Raw genomic sequence first — 18,065 nt, 5'->3', positions numbered from 1 at the left:
CATGTGACATGTATATGAATATGAGACTTCTGTGAACTGATGCAAAATTAGCAGAATCAGAAAAAACAATATCCATAATGATTGAAGAAATGTACATGGAAAATAGCAACAACAACAATAACAATAATTGAAACTGAATGCCATGAAAATAATAACCAAGCTGGCCTCCAAATAAAGATATGGGAATATACCAAGTTTTCTTTTTTGTAGGCATAGGGGACTATGAGTATGGAACATTACATATATAACATTACACTTGGCTGACATCTTGGTTAGTTTCACTGAATTGCTTTTTTTCTTGTTTTATTTTGGTTATCAGATGATTAAGTGGGAGAGGAGGGGGAGGAATCTATCAGAAAATGAAAGTCATGTAAAAGCAAAAAATATATCAATAACCATTTAAAAAAAGAAACGTTGGAGAATGAAAAAGGTAGGTTATGATGGAGAGATTCCAAGGGATTAAAGACAACTCATCAAAAGGAATTTCTACTTAAAGAAAGTAATGAGTAACATGTCAATCATCGATGAAGTGTGATTACTATTTCAGCAGGACACAAAGAAAAGATCATAAATCCTTGCTTCCCACTAGAGAATATTTTGAAGGTTGAGAACTCAGGGGTTTTTGTGTGGCTGTGAAAGAATCTATATGATATTGTACAAAACTCCCAACAGACTTTTCTTCCTAAAGAAATACATTGTTTATACACACACACACACACACACACATACATACATAATATGTATGTATATATATATATATATATATATATATATATATATATATATATATATATATATAGTGTGTGTGTGTGTGTATGTGTTTAAAGGGGACATAAGTGTTTGTGCCAGTTTCTAGGAAAACAATTTAAGCAATAGTGAATGATGGAGCTAGGGCAATAAATGGAAATTCTAGGTCCCCAAGTAAAAAAAAAATGAGAAAAGGATGCCCTTGACTTTTGTTAATTGCTAAGCAGAGTTTATTAGCTATCTTGCTAAGGAAAGTCTATGTAGATATCTTCTGGAGAGAGAAAAAGAATGGCTAAACCCATTTGAGTAATTAACCCAGATTTTAGAATCATAGATTTAGGGTGAAAAGAGATTTTAGAGGTCATCCAGTCCACTATCTCATTTGCCTAGGGAGCTTAACTTATTTGTCCAAGGCAATACAATTAGTAAGTAGGAGAACTAGAATTGGAACTCAGTTCCTTTTCTTTAAACCTTCTGTCCTATAATGTTCTCAGTCCTCTATCATCTCAAGTACATTTTCCCCCCTATCTCCAATGCTCAGCATAGTGCCTGGCACATGTTAAATGCTTGGTAAATGCTTGGTAGCTGACTTGGTGACTTGCCCCCATTGCAAGACTCCTGGACTGAGAATGAGAAAACCCGGATTCTTGTCCTTGCCCTTCTACTAACCAGCTATGTTGCCTTGGGAAAGTCCCTTCAACTGCCTGGGCCTGTTTTCTTGACTATGAAATGGGGAGCTTACACTAGGTGAGCTCTATGTCTCCTCCAGATAGAAAAGTCCAGATTCCTCTTCCTTTGTTGAATCAAAGTATAGTTTAAAATGATGGGTCTTGCCGATAACGGCGGTGGTGTGAGGTAGTATTCTTCTCTGCTGGTGAGTTCGGTTGCTGCTCTCTCTAACTCAGCCTGGCTCCGGTTGGTAGGCTGCTCCTTCCTCATTATTCACGTTGCCCTTCCCTTTAGGCATAACTTTCTCTCCAGTCATTCCCTCTGCTCCTCTCTTCTGGAGGGATTCTTTTTCTTTCAAACCAGGCTAAGGAAAACAACAGAAAAAATCAAAACAAAACGCTGATGGTTCCTACCTCCCAATACTAGCCAAGTAATCACAGCTTCTGCCAATTCCCCCAGTCAAATGACTTATTCATTGTCTAGTGAAAGGTTCTGGAATAAGTCTTTCTCTCTCTACTCTGAGGAGTAAAATTATTACTACTTCTCTTTTTACATCTTGAGCTCGCATCCAGAAAGATTAAATGGCAAAATATATCACATTGCAGAGTCTGTTTTTCTTCCCTTCTGGGAATTACCCTATTGTCTTTTTCTGCTGCATTTGCGTAATGACACATATAGACTAGCAATGAAAAGGTTAACCACATTTACCATAATATGCCAGCTTAAGAGGTATGTAAGTAAGCAGAAAGGTAAACCAATTTCTTTAAGGAACAGTTAAAAGTTTCTGGAAAGAAAACTTTTAAGAGAGAGGGAGTGAAGGGGGAAGAGGTAGATGAAGGCTTACCATATCTGGTCTTAGTAATGCCAAGCATTACAACATTGTAGCATTTGTTATGTGTCTCTTGAATCATTCATTCTTAGCAAGTTTACTGTTGTACAATTCCCTACCGAAAATCTCTTAGGATGGAGTGGGCCACATTGTCAATTAAAATCTGGTCCCGGCCAGGCTCAAGGTCAGATGAGTTCTGTGGGGGTGGATTAAAGATAGAAAAACTGTATGGTACTATATAGTATCTGCCTGACCAGCAGGCATCACTTCCAACAACCTGATCTCCTTGTCAATGCCTAGGACTACTACAGTAACATTCAAAGTAAGGTTAATTCCAAGAGTCCTTTTTGCCAAAGGCCCTGATGTCACTTGATTCAAAACTCAGGCCCCTTCGGAAAGAAATGTGAGACCAAGGTTCTGCAGTGGAACCTCTTCTCTTTTCTCTCTATAATATTTCACTTGGTGATCTCATCAGCTTCCATGGATTCACTTATCATCTTTACACAGATGACTCCCCCAGATCTATATGTCTAATTCTTGTCTCTCTCCTGCGCTCTAGTCCTCAATCACAAATTACTTATTAGACATTTCAAACTGAATTTTTTGGTTGTATCTCAAACTCTACTTATTGCAATTTGCCCCCAAACCACTTCTCTTTCAGAATTCTCTATTACTTCTAAGGATACCACTATCCTTCCAGGTACCTATCTTCATAACCTTGGTGTCATCTCAATTCATCACTCCCAATGCATGTATCCAATCAGCTGCTCATTCTCCTTAGTTTTTATCTCAATAACATTTCTTATCTCCATTTCTGTCTACCCTCACTTCTTTTTACCTGGACGATAGCCTCTTAATTGATCTCCTTGCCTCAAGTCTGTCTTCACTCTAATCCATCGTCCACAAAACTGCGAAAATTATTTTTCTAAAGTACAAAACTGAACTTAAAACTTTATTCAAAATCACAGATACACGTTTTAAAATATATATCAATTATATATTCATGATGATCAATAAAGACATGATCAGAGACAAAAGCCCAGGGTGGGAGGAAGGAATATTTGTACTGATCAAGACCAGAGTTTGAATCTCACTTCTAATGCCAGTATTATTATTATGAACAAATCATTTAGTCTTTCTGAAGCTTTAGTGTTATCATTTCTTAAAATGGAGATAATGTGTGTTAGGCCTTAATGTACTATTTTATAGCTATGGTGAGGAGAGAATGAGACAGTATATGTAAATTGCTTTGCGAACTTTAAAAAGCTTTACAAATATCATAAGCGTTATTATTATTAATTGTTGCTATTTGTCTTAGTCTCCTTTTTTAGCATATAAGTCCCTTGAAAATAGGGACTGGGCCATTATTTCACCCTCAGTAAAACAGTACCAATTAATTAGAAAAAAAATCAATACTTTGCACTAGTTAAATGCCAAAATAATTCTTAAATGATGAGTTAAATGAATGAGAGGGAAGGAAATAGAAATGAAAAAAGATTGAGTCAGAGGCAGATGAGAAGATAAGGTGTGTGTATGGGTAAATAGAAAGGGATCTAGATATTGGGAAAGAGATCCAGGTATAAAAAAAGGGAAAGCAGAATGGAGACTCAATAGGGTTAATAAATTATTCTTATGCCATGTATTTTTCAGTGGAATAGATGAGCTTGGGAGTACGGAGGCCTTGTTATCACTTATTGATCACTAAAATGCTATTTAATATGTAAACACCTTGAAGATAGGGACTAAGCTGTTTTTCATATTTGTATACTTAACACCTGGTTGGGATCCTTATATAAAGAAAGAACTTAATAAATGCCTGCTGAATTCAAATAATTTGTCAATTAATCATTGTTCATCAGAAAGCCTTTAGAGATGGGTTCTCTTCAGGGGATGGCTATCATAGCCGACCCAAGGTGTTAATAAATCTCATTCTATGCGTATGGAGTTTACTTATTATACATGTTCCTAGGGTCTCATGAGCTCAGCCTCTTTTGACCTTGGTAATAGTGCATCTTGATATACTGTACCTGACAAATCATGCTTTCATGAAAGCAATATAATACTTCCCAGGTTTGGCAGAGCTACATCACATGGTACAGAATGAATGAACTCACACTTATTGTCAGTAGTCTTTGAAAATAATGAAGAGATGGGAGAGGTGCCATCGGACTAAAGCAGGCAACATCTATCCCAGTTTTCAAAAAGGAAAAGAAGGTATACTTCAAACCATAGGCGACTGACCACGATATTGATTCTTGAAACAATTTCAGAATGTAATCTAAATGAAGTGATTTATAAGCACTTAAAAAAGGTAGGGAAGCATCATTCTGAATGAGAACAGATTGAACGAGTTATGGTATGGAATGTGATGGAAAATTCTTGTGAGGAAATATATCATTGCAAAGAGACATGGAAAGGTTTGTATTTACTGATGCAGAGTGAAACAAGCAGAACCACAAGAGGAATTTGAACTATAACCTTAGTTATTGTAAAAAGAAATAATTTTGAAGACTTTTATAAACTGAAGAAGAAAGAAATGAGCCGAAGCAGAACAACTTACAAAAAGCCAAACAACTTTGAAAGCTGTAAGAATTAAATAATGACCATCTATGACTCCAGAGGACCAAGGATGAAACGTACTATCCAATTCTTCACAGAGAACTGATAGATTTAGGACACAGAAAGAAATACACGCGTGCGCACGCAAACACACACACACACACACACACACACACACACATGCCCCATTTGAAAGATTGTCATATAGAAGAGAGATTATACCTGTTCTACTTATACCCAGGGGACAAAACTAGGTGGAAAGCTGCAGAGACAGATTTCAGTTTCACAACAGGAAAATTTTTCTAACAATTAGAGATGTCCAAAGTGAAATCAGCTATCTTAGGAGGTTATAGTTTCTCCTTCACTAGAAGTCTTGAAGCAAACTCTGAGGGTCTTCTCCTCCCAGACTGATATCTTTGTGATGGTAAATTGAACCATCTTTTGTCTCAACTCTTCACCAGCCCTCAGTCATTGAATGAATTTGGCCTCAGACAAACTGGACCTGAGAAAGACCTTAATTTTAAAAGCCTAAAGTCATCCACTGCATCCTGGGCCATTGCCAATTGTCTTGACCATTGTTTGCCACTGGACTTCCATGACTCTGGAGGAAATAGTGAGGCTTATGACTTTGTGCAGTTCTGCCCCACTTATATCCAGATCACACACAAGTCAATATGTTACCCTTATAATGCCATTGGTCTTCTTCAAGAATGAAGGACAACCAACAACAATGAGGATGACCACTAGTCAGCATGCTGGAGACATGCCTCATGCTTTGAGTAAGGGGTTGGAAGAGAACTATGAAGTCTCTTTAAATTATGAAATTATAATCCTCTAAGTATAAACACCTGTTTGGGGAAATTCCAGCTTGGAATATAATATTGGACTAGATATTTCTTTAACTTACTTTTAAGATATTATGATTTTATGTAGAGAATTATTTATTAATTTCTTTGGGAAAAATTTTATTTTAAACATAAATGTGCAAATAATTATAAAAATGGGAAATTAGCTTAGACAGATAGTTACTCTGCATGGGGAATTACTTTAATAAATCCACCAGTAATGTGCAACTCAGTTATGCAGAGAAGGCATGTATTTAGATGAAAAAGAGACAGGGGAAGGGATAGGATAAAGGGCATACTTAGGAGAATGGGAAGTTAGTTCTTTTGGAAGAGATGTAGGGGACTACAGCTAATAGCTAATAATAGTTAATATCTATATAGCATCTACTATATGCCAGACACTGTCCTAAATGCTTTACAAGTATTATCTAATTTAATCCTCACAACAACCTGGGAAGTACATATAATTATTATCTCCATTTTAAAGATGAGGAAACTGAAGCAAGTAGGCTAAGTGACTTGCCCATGGTCACACAGCTAGTAAGTATTTGAGGCTAGATTTGAACTCAGGTCTTCCTAACTGCAGACTGAGCACTTTATCCACTGTGCCATCTAGTTGCCCATTATCTGCTTACCACAGGTATAAAATATTGAATAGACTGTGAAATATAGTCCTCAAATCAGTTGGCATAGTGGATAGAGAGCTAGCCTCAGACTCAAGCCTCAGAGTTGGGCTCAAGTCCCAACTCTGATACCTACTGGCTGTGTGATGTCAAGCAAAACACTAAGCTCTCAGTGCTCTAGGTAACTCTTTAAGAATATAAGCTCCAGAAATGGTGCTGACTTGCATTTGTGAAACATCCCTCACTAGTATCTTCCTGAACCAATGAAAACATAGATCCATTCCTAATCCCTATTCTTTCTTTCTTATGGGGGAGGTCTCATTTTATGATGTTGGTGGTGCGGTATGTCTGGAAATGACAATGATATAATAACAAAAGTCATCCATAAACTTATTTTACAATAAATAAAATAATTTCTAAAAGAAAAGTGGGAAAAGAAGTGGAAGCTATAACTTTCAGCCAAGATGGGAGAGTAGGAGGAAATAGTACATCACAATTTCTTCTCACAACTACTTCACAGAGACCTAGAAAACACACCTGAGTCTTGATAGGGAAATACAATTTTAAAAAAAATTGTAGAGAGTCATTTCAGCAGCCCAGATTGGCATACAGTGATAGAGAGGTCTCTAGACACTAGAGACTGGGTCTAGCCAGGGGGGTGCTTCACATAACCTTCTAGTGTTGGAGAAAAACATAGTACAAGGAGCAGGAACAGATGTCAGGTGGCAGCTCTGTTGCTTGTACCCCAGAGCTGAGTAACATATCCAGTGCATACTTAGGAGGGGACTTGGGTATAGGGGTTGTGGTCCAGGGCAGAACAAAAGTCTAAGGTTATAAACTAGGTGTGGAGAAGGAACAGAAAGAATAGTAGCTATGTGGCCCCATTCCAGGAGCAGATTGGGATGTCAGATGTAGTTCCCAGTCAATATTTCATTGATGCCTGCAATGAAATAACTGGGACAGGGAACTTAGACAAAAGAGGAGTCTGTAGTTTTATCATCCTGAACCTATAGACCCTTTGAGGTAGCTTACCATGGTTGACTCCAGCAGCAGTTTATGGAAGCTCCAACCAGGGTCAAGCCCACAGTTGCATTGCTTAGATGTGAATCCAGCTCAGGAGACTTATGAAGTTCAGGCAAGGAGGTCAGTGATCAGACTTCACCCTGGATCAGACTTTTTTAGGTTTACTAAAAGTGTACTTGTCCCCAGCCAGAAATGAACCTGAGATCATTGAAAAAATAAACACTCAATACCCAGAGAAAGCAGCAACAGGACCAAAGAGAACACAAAACAGGTTCAAGCATAGTACAAATATTACCTCCAGGAGTGCAGAGCCTGGCCCAAATACAAAGTATAAAGTCAGAAATTAAGGCTAGACCAATGAACAAACAAACAGATTCCCACTATAAAGAGTTATTTTAGTGACAGGTATGTCAAAAACACAAACCCAGGAAAAGAGAATGACTCTAAACCACTTACAAGTAATACTTCAAAGGAAAACATAACTTGGGCACAAGTTTGATTAGAATTCCTAGAAGAAATGAAGTAACAGTTTTAAAAAGAGTTAAAAATGATTTTATAAATGAAATGAGAGATTAGAGGAAAGGATTAGAAAAGAAGAGAGAATTGTAGAGAAAAGAATTGGAAAGGGAATTAATAGCTTGGCACAAAAAGACCAAAACCTTACCCTAAGGAATAAACTCCTTGAAAATTAGAATGTACCAAATAGAAGTTAATTACTCCACTGGACGATAAGAAATGTTAAAACAAAGTCAAAAGACTAAAAAAAGAAGAAAATGTAAGCATCTCATGTAAAAAAAAAAAAACACCAACCTGGAAAACAGATCAAGGAGATATAATTTAAGAATCATTGGACTACCTTAAAGCTATGACCAAAAAAGAAGAGCCTAGATATCATATTTTAAGAAATTATAAAAGGAAACTGCCCAAATCTCTTAAGAAGAAAGTAAAAAAATAGAAAGAATTCTATTTAGCTCCTAAAAGAAAGCCCCAAATGAAAGCTCCTAGGATCTCGTAACTAAAATCCAGAGCTTTATTTCATTCATATAAAAACATTGCACGCAACCAGAAAGAAAGAATTCAAATATTGAGGAACCACAGTCATGATCACACAGTCATTGACATTCACAACTATAATGGAGTGGAAATCTTGGAATATGATTTTCTGTAAGGTAACATATATGGGTTTCCAACCATGAATAACTTATCCAGCAAAACTGAGTATAATCTTCCAAGGAAAAAATGATATCTTGATGAAACAGAGTCCAGATATTCGTGATGAATGGACCGAAGATGAGTAGAAACCTTGAAATACAAACACAAGAATAAAGAGAAACATTAAAAAGGTAAGCATGAGCAAGTAATAATAAGGGACTAAAAAAGGATGAAGTGTTTATATTCTAATAGAAGGAGATTATGTAAGTGCTACCTCAGAATCCTAATATTATCAGAGGTGGAAGAGAGAGAGAGAGTCAAGCAAGACAGAAGGCTTGGGAGCCGTAATGCTCCTTTAATTTTTTAATTTTAATTTATTTTTTCTCAATTTTTTCTTTTTAGTGATGCTCTTAGAAAGGAAAGAGAGAGTAAAAAGTACAATGGGGCAGGAAGAGGAGAGGAAGAGTTAGGGAAATTATTTTACATAGTTGAGGTGCAAAAGTAGGAGACTCTACAAAGAGAAAGAGGTCAAGGAGAGAAGAATTATACTTCAACATTACTTTCATCTCCACTGCTCAAAAGAGGGAAGAATACAAAACAGAGTTGGATGCAGAAATACATTTGACTCAACAGGAAAACAGGAGGGAAGGGAGAGAAAGAAATAATGAAGAATATGAGGCATCATGGATTCAGGGTGGGATTAGTTACAAACACACTAACCACAGAGGCAGATGAGGAAAAGTAGTTTAAAAGGCAAGAAAGGGGGCAGCTAGGTGGTGCAATGGGGCAGGTAGGTGGCACAGTGGATATAGCACTGGTCCTGGAGCCAGGAGGACCTGAGTTCAAATGTGACCTCAGACACTTGACACTTGCTAGCTGTGTGATCCTGGGCAAATCACTTAATCTTGACTGCCTTGTGAAAAAAGGAAAGAAAGGATAAGAACCAGGATTGAGGAAAGGAGAAGGGGAGCAGAATCAGATTAATTAGTCTTGAACATTCCTTTTAGCTCACCACTCTCTTCATCCTAAATAGTTGGTGGGAAACAAAGAAAGGGAGAAAATATAGAGAGATAGAATGGAGGGAAATGTACAATTAGTTATTATAACTGGGAATGAGAATGAGATGGACTCACCAATAAATTGGAAGAGGACAACAGAATGGATTAGAAAGCAGAATTGAACAATGTATTGTTTACAATAAACACAATTGAAGCTTAAAGATTTGCAGAGTTAAAATAAAAGGCTAGAGAAATATTATATTTCAACTGATTCAATAAATGCAGGATACCATCATGATTGCAGATAAGGAAATAGTAAAAATGAAATTGATTAAAAGAGATAAATAAGAGAACTACATTATGCTCAAAGGTACCACAGATAATGAATTAATAGGAAACATATAGGCACCAAATGGCATAGTGTCTAAACACTTAAAGGAAAAGTTAAATGAGTTACAGGAAGAAATAAACAGATCAGTGGGTCTCAGTGTACCCATTTCAAATCAACAAAAATCTAACAAAAAGACCGAGAAAGAAGTTGAAGAACTGGATAGAATTTTTTAAAAAGTCAGATAGGATATATCTCTGGCAATTATTGAATATGAATAGAAAGGAGTACATATATTTATTAGCTATGCATGACATCTTCACAAAATTGGCCCCGTATTAGTTCATAAAACCTCACAAATTCAGAAAAATAAATATTAAGCACATCTTTTGTGGATCACAATGCAATAAAATTATATTCCATAAAGAGCAACTAAAAAAGATTAAAAATTAATGTGAGGCTAGTTAACTGGAAAGTCAATGACTTAATCCTAAAGCATGGGTACGTCAAAGAAGAAACAATAGAAACAATAATTTCACTAGAATACGTTAATAATGTAACAACATAACAAAAATTTGGAATGAGGTCAAAGCAGCCCTCAGTTTATACACTTGATCTTTTGGGGGTATAGACCTAGTAGTAGTATTGATGGGTTAAAGGGCATAGAGAGTTAAATGGCTTTTGGACAGAGTTCCTATTTGCTTTCTAGAATGGCTGGACTGGTTCATGGCTCTACCAAGAGTGCATTAATGTACCTTTTCCCACCATGGCCCTGCTGGTAGTTGCCATTTTCCCTTTCTTGGGTCAACATGGCCAATCTGATGAGTGTGAGGTAGAACTTCAGAATTGCTTTAATCTGCATTTCACTAATTATTAGGAATTTCCCACATGTCTATCAATAGCTTAGATTTCTTCCTCTGAAAACTGCTGAACAGGCATAGTTACAAAATATTTACAGCAACTTTTTATGGTGGCGAAGCATTGGAAACTGAAGGTGTGCCTATCAATTGGTGAATGGCTTAACAAGTTATGTTATATGAAGGTGATGGCATACTAGTGTGCTGTAAGAAATGAAGGGGATGACTTCACAGAAACCTAGGAAGAATGACAGTGAATTGATGTGGAGTGAAGTGAACAGAAATAGGAGAAGAGTTTATATAATAATAACATTGTTAAGACAATGAAAGACTAAGAACTCTGAACAATGAAATAACCAACCACTATTCCAGAGGGCTCATGGTGAAATGTGCTACCACCACACCTCTTTACAGATACATGCTAGACTCAAGGTGTAGACTGATATACACATATGCATATGTATATGTATATATGTGTGTATATACATACATATATATGTATGTATTATATATATGACATAGCCAATGTCAGAATTTGTTTTGACATTACATATTTGTTATAATGATTTTATTTTTCTTTCTTTTTCAATGGAGAGGGATGTAGGAGGGAGAGAAAATAGATTTTTTAAATTTAAAAAAATCATAGTACCGAATAAGAGCGATACTTTGCCCAGGATCCTATTTTACTATCCTTAGTATGGTGAAACTTCTGGTTAGGCAGAGGGAGACAGAGTAAAGCCTTTGATAATCCGAATATGTAGAAAGTCACAAATACACATATGTACACATATACGGTGTGGGTTGCATTAAATCATGTTCATGCCCCATCCTGCTTGAGTGGAATTGAGAGAGAATCTGATCTCTTAGAAACTAGCAATTAATCAATCCACAAATATTTATTAAGTATCCACTCTATTAGAGAGATAAAGCCAGCCTTCAGGGAAACTTGAAACTCCTAAGTCAGCCAGATCTATATTTACTCTCCAGTTTCACATTCTCTTTCCATATATATATATATTATTATTGACATCCCTACTTTCCCATGAAAATGATGTCTTTGTAAAGTGTCCTTTGTTATATTGTTTATCTCTGTGCTCATGCTCCTCCACTTGTCCTTGCAAATATTTGTTTCTTTTTCTATATTAGAAGGTTAGCTAGCTGTGAACAAAAGATCATTGTAGAGTAGCTGCATGTCTTATTCAAGGACCTGCTTTTGCTATGGAAAGGAGAGATGAAGTCCTGTGGGGACACAGTAGACTGTGTTCTCCTGACTATGGCCTTAAAAAAATGACCTTACTGTTTTGCTGGGCCTCATTTCTTTTATTCAGTTTTGGAGTTTTGTCCTAGAAAATCCATATTGTTTTCAAGCTTGCACCCTTTACTCTCCAATTCAATTCCACAAACATTTATTAAGTGCCTACTGTGCACAAGGAACTATCTTAGGCATCGAGGATACAGAGACAAAAATAAAACATTTTCTATGCATGAGGAGCTTACTACATTTTAGCGAGAAGGATAAGATAGATAAGCACAATAAAAATTAAGGATTAGTGGAGGCAAAGAGGAGGTCTAGACGAAGTAAAGAGTCAAAGATGACTCTGAAGCCATTCTGATCTTTTTAGAATTTTTGACAGTATTCACCCCAACCTCCATCCCCACCCACATAGTATCTCCTCAGTCAGTCAGTAACTCAATAAACATTTATTAAGTGTTTATTATTTTCCTGGTCCTGTGCTAAATGCTGGGGATACAAAGAAAAGCAAAAGACAGTCCTTGCCCTCCAGGAACTCGCAATCTAATGGGAGAGACAATGAGCAAATAAATATGTACAAACTACATACAGGAAAATATAGCAAATAATTGAGAGAGGGAAGACACTAGGATTAAGGATTGGGAAAGACTTCTTGTAGAAGGTGGGGTTTTATTTGGGACTTGAAAGAAACGGGGAAGCCAGGAGGCAGAGATGAGGAGGGAGACCTTTCTTAGCCTGGGGACAGTCAGTGAAAATGCCTAGAACGGAGAGATAGACTATCTTGTTCACGGAACAGCCAGGAGGCCAGTGTCACTGGGTTGAAGAGTACATGATAGAATGTAAGGTTTAAGAAGATTGGAAAGGATGAGAAGGCGCTAGGTTTTAAAGGGCTTTGAATGTCAAACAGAGGATTTTGTATTTGATCCTGGAGAACCATTAGAGTTTATTGAGTATGGAGGTAACATGGTCTGACTGGTATTTTAGGAAAATAATTTTTGAGTCTGAAAGAAAGATGTACCAGAAATGAGGAGAGTCTTGAGGCTGGCAGATCAACAATCAGATGGTTGCAATACTCTAGGTGTGGATTGATAAGGACCTGCACCAGGGTGGTGGTAGTATCAGAGGAGAGAAGGGTGCGTAGCTGAAAGATGTTGCAAAAGGCAAAATAAACAGATCTTGGCAACAGTTTGGATTAAGAGGCAGTGGGCAGTTGAGACTGACTTCTAGGTTGTGAGCCCCAGGGACTGGGAGGATGCTGATGTCCTTGACAGTAATAGGGAAGTTTGGAAGAGCGGGAGGGCTTAGGGGAAAGATAATGACTTCAGTTTTGGACATGTTGACTTTAAGAAGTCAATTGGACATCTATGTCTGAAAGCAATTGGAAATATGACACTGCAGGTCAGCACAGAGGTAGATTTGAAAATCATCAGTGTAGAGATGATAATTACATGCCTGTGAGTTGATAAGATCACCAAGTGAAGCAGTAAATAGGGAGAGGAGAAGAGGGTCCAGGATAGAGCTCTGTGGGAACCCTATGGTTGGTGTTCCAGACCTAGATGAAGATCCAGCAAAGGAGATGAGAGAAGGAGTGGTCAGATAGATAGGAGGAGAACCAACAAGTCCTGAAAACCTAGAGAGGAGAGAATATCAAGGAGAAGAGGGTGATTGACAGTGTCAAAGGCTGTAGAAAGATCAAGAACAATGATGATTGAGAAAAGGTTATTGGATTTGGCAATTAGGAGATTGCAGGTAACTTTGGAGAAAGCAGTTTCATTTGAATAATGGGGTTGGAAGTCAGATTTCAGGGAGTTAAGAAAAGAATGTGGAGAGATGGGGTAGTATAGTAGCAATTTAGATTTGAAGTTCTTTCCCACCCATTAATAGGTCATGTGACCTGTCAGAGGAAGCCCAAGTCACATGTGGTGGGAGGAACTTCCTGACAGGAAAAGGAAGTTATGTCACAGGAAATGTGTGTGTGTGTGTGTGTGTGTGTGTGAGAGAGAGAGAGAGAGAGAGAGAGAGAGAGAGAGAGAGAAAGAGAGAGAAAGAGAGAGAAAGAGAGAAAGAGAACAAGTACGCACGAGCCCAAGCAGTTATGGCTGCTAATGGCTGCTGTTGTGATAGTTAGAACTGAACAGGCTGACTCAGTGTACTGTGAGTTTGTTTTGGGGAAGACCCCAGCAGGGGGTTGGAGAGGTTTGGGGATGGTGAGGCTCCAGATTGTGATATTATGTATGGAATGTTTTACTGCTCTGATAGATTGGGTAAATGGCTTATGGTATATGGTTCTCTGGTGTCTGAATGAATGGTTTACTTCTTCTACCTTCCATGTGGAGAGTCTCATATACTTTGCAATACAGAACTACATAGGCATTTTGACAATTATCATCAACATTTTTATTTGCCTTATTGATACAGGTGGGAGCATCAATTGTGGATGATCTTCTCAAGGAGTTTAGCCATAAAGGGAAGAAGAGATAGAGGGTGATAGTGGCATGAAAGGATCAAGTGAGGGTTTTTTGAGGATGCAGGAGCCATGGGAATAGGCAGTAGGGAAGGAGCCTGTAGATGGAGAGATTGAAGATAAGTGAGAAAGTAGGGATGACAGAGGGCAATTTGTTGGAGGAGGTGAGATGGAATAGGATTGCTTGTGTAGGCAGGTGGGTTTGCCTTGGCAAGAGGTAGGGCCACTTTTTCATGTGAGACAGGGGTTAAGGAGGAGATATTAGCAGAAGGCGTCTGAGAAATATAAGAAAGAGTGGAGAAGAGAGAGATCTTGGTAAATGACCTTATTTTTTTCAGTAAAATATGAGGCAAGTTTCTCAGCTCAAAGGGTGGGGGGAGTGGGATCTATGGAAGAATTGAGGAGGAATGAAAAGGTTAGGAAGTGCCTCTGTGGAGAGTGCAATAGTAAATTAATAATAGAGGCATAGAAAGATTGTCTAGCAACACTGAGGGCCCAGTTGGGGTTGTGTAACAAATTTTTTACTGGACTAGTCAGAACAATTATGTGGTTTTTCTCTTCCTGTATTTAGCAGCATGTGTGTAGGAGTAAAGGGAACAGATAGTGGGAATTATCCAAGGCTGAAGCTTGGCAGGGCACAATAGATAATACGATAAGGGGGCCAGGGACTCAAGAGAAGAGGATAATGTAGGGTAGAACTAGTTCACCAGGGAGTCAAGATAGGGAGCGTAAGAGAGAGTGGTTAGTGCAGGGATGAGGGCCTGGGAGATAACTCAGGGATTGAGGGATTGGAGGTTACAGTCGAATTAAAGAGTCAAATTTGGTATGGGAAGGCAGAGGGAGAGGTGGAAAGCCAATAGGTTGTGGTCAGATAAAGACATTTCAGGGTTCTTGAACATTGAGATAGTGTATTTGTGGGTGATGGTAAAGTCAAGAATATGACCATGTTTGTGTGCAGCTGAAGTGGGATGGAAGAGTTGGTCATGGGAAGTAAATAGGTTGAGGACTTAGGTGGTTAGGTCGTTTGAAGCAGTGTCATTATGTATGTTGAAGTCCCTTTTGCAAGAGTTGGGGAGGAGAGAAAGATTGTCAGCCAGGTACTGAACTCATTAAGGAAGGAAGGAGAGTGTCCTGAAAGTTTGTAGAGAACAGCTACTAGAATTTTGAATGGGTGGAAGATGTGGATTGTGTTTCTCCTACCTTTACTCCCAAGATATTGCTGTCTCCTGGTTATCAATCTGACTATTCCTTCTCATTCTCCTTTCCTGGATCATCATCCATGCATTAATAATATGTTAATAAATGCTTACTGATTGATTGATTGATGTCCCACCCCCAAGGCTTTTGCCTGGGCCCTCTTTCTTTCATTTTTGATCAGCCCCTATAGATTTAATTAGTGTTTCTAGTCAGATGACTCTAAGATCTACATATCTTTCACTAGTTTCTTTCTTGAGCTCCAGTCCTGAATTACCAACTGGCAGTTTACTCTGCCTCGATGTCCCACAGGTGTCATATACAATATGTCCAAAATGGAAATCTCTTCCCTTCCCTATCCCTACCCACTTTTTCTTCAAGTTTCCCTAGTTCTATGTAGAGCACCATCACTCTTCCAGTTACCCAGGTTTACAATCCAAGAGTCTTTCTCGACCTTCCTCTTTCCCTCTTCCTCCATATCTTATTTGTTACCAAGTCTTGTTGATTATATCTCTACAAAATCTCTTTAACCATTCCTTTCTCTCAGTCAACACGATCACGAACTTAGTTCAGGTCATCATTGCCTCTTGTTGGAACTATCTGCAATAATCTCCTAACTGATCTCCCAAGCATTCAAGGCTGCTTCAGTTCAAGGCTCTGAAAAATCTGGCTCTGGCTTATCTGACCAGTGTTAGTTCCCATCATTCCTCTTTGTGTACTCTGTGCTCTTGTTGTACTACTCTTTGGTTTATTTTCTTGACTTATTCTTTTCTCCCAACTTTTGCTCGTACAGTCCCCAATACCTGGAAAGGAATCTGCTTCCCTCCACCAAATTCCTTAGTTTAACGGGGTCATAGATTTATAGTTGGAAGGGACCCTGGAGATCCTTTTTTCCAGTTCCCTCCTTAGTTAAAGAAACTGAGGATCCAAGAATTAAAATTACTGCCCAAGGCAAGAGGCACCTAATATCTATTTTGTTTCTTCATACACACATAATACATCTATCTATCTATATATATATATCTGTATGTATGTATGTATGTGTATTTATGCATACATACACGTTTACATTTCAATGTCATCTTTAAAGGAAGGACTTCATTTCTTTCCACCTGTATCCAAGACCCTTCTCTACCTGCCCTAGAAACTTCTTCATTCTGGAAGCTACTCTGGCCCTGGAATTCAGACATTGGAAGTACTCTCTGCCCCTGTGGTCTCTCCCTCTGATTGGATGGCTTCTCCCAAAACCTCCATTTAAGAAGGGCACCTAGGATAAAGAGGATAGCTAGGTGGCACAGTGGAGAGTGCTGGGCCTGAAGTCAGGAAGACTCATCTTCCTGAGTTCAAATCTATCCTCAATCACTTACTAGTTGTGTGATGCTGCACAAGTCACTTAAGCCTCTTTGCCTCAGTTTCCTCATCTGCAAAATGAGCTGGAGAAGGAAATGGCAAACCACTGCAGTATCTTTGCCAAGAAAACCCCAAATGGGGACATGAAGAAATGACTCAACAACAACTACCATTCAGGACAGCCATGTTACTTTCCAGGCTGCATGCTAAACTGTTATGCCTTCCACAACGAATACCTTTGTACCTATACTCTCCCCACCTTCATTTTGTGTTATCTTTCCCCATTAGAGCTTACATTATAATGTAAGTTCCTTGAGGGCAGGAACTGTCTTCCTTTCTGTTAGTGCTTGTATTTCCACTACTTAGCACAGTGCCTAGTGTATAGTAAGCACTTAATAAAACCTTGTTGAAATTTCTATTTGAGTGTCCCAAGGATCTGTGCTGATCTGGTTCTGTTTAACATTTTGCATTAATGATTTGGTTAAAGCATAATTAGCATGTTTATTAGATTCGTGGTTGACTCAGAGTTGGGAGAAATGAAAGAATCAAGATTCAAAATATCTTGACAGGCTAAAACACTGGACCAAATCTAATAAGATAAAATAGTAGAGATGAATGTAAAGTCTTACACTGGGGTTAAAAACTCTAGCATCACAAATAAAAAGTTATAGAAGTGTTGCTAGATAGACGTTCATCTGAAAAGCAGTTGGCAGATTTCATCAGATGACTCTGGAGGAGAGTCAGGCTGATGACTTTGCACAGCCCGGCCTCAATTAAATCCAATTCACTTGCAAGTCAAGACTCCACCGCCCCCCCACCCCCACTGCGACGTCATTGGTCCTCTTTGAGAATGAAGGACAAACAACAGTTGGTAGATTTAGTGCACTGCACAGTCCTTGTGAAGCAACAGTGTGACATGGCAGCCAAAAAAGCTAACAAAGTCTTAGGTTGTGTTGAGCTTCATGGTGTAGTGATAATTCCACTGTGCTCTACCTTGATCAGATCACAACCAGAATGTTTTCTTCAATTTGGGGAGTCAAGTTTTTATAATTCCATGATAAACTGGAGAACTTCCAGGGTATGGACCAGATTGGCGAAGGGCCTTCAGATTATGTCACATGAAGATAAAGGGAAGAAACTGGTGATAGCTAGCCTGAAGATATGATTGCTGTGTT

This window comes from Trichosurus vulpecula, chromosome 2 (genome assembly GCF_011100635.1).
Source record: "Trichosurus vulpecula isolate mTriVul1 chromosome 2, mTriVul1.pri, whole genome shotgun sequence".
NCBI classification, from domain to species: domain Eukaryota; kingdom Metazoa; phylum Chordata; class Mammalia; order Diprotodontia; family Phalangeridae; genus Trichosurus; species Trichosurus vulpecula.
The sequence above is the reverse complement of the archived record's forward strand: the minus strand, read 5'-3'. Positions refer to the sequence as shown.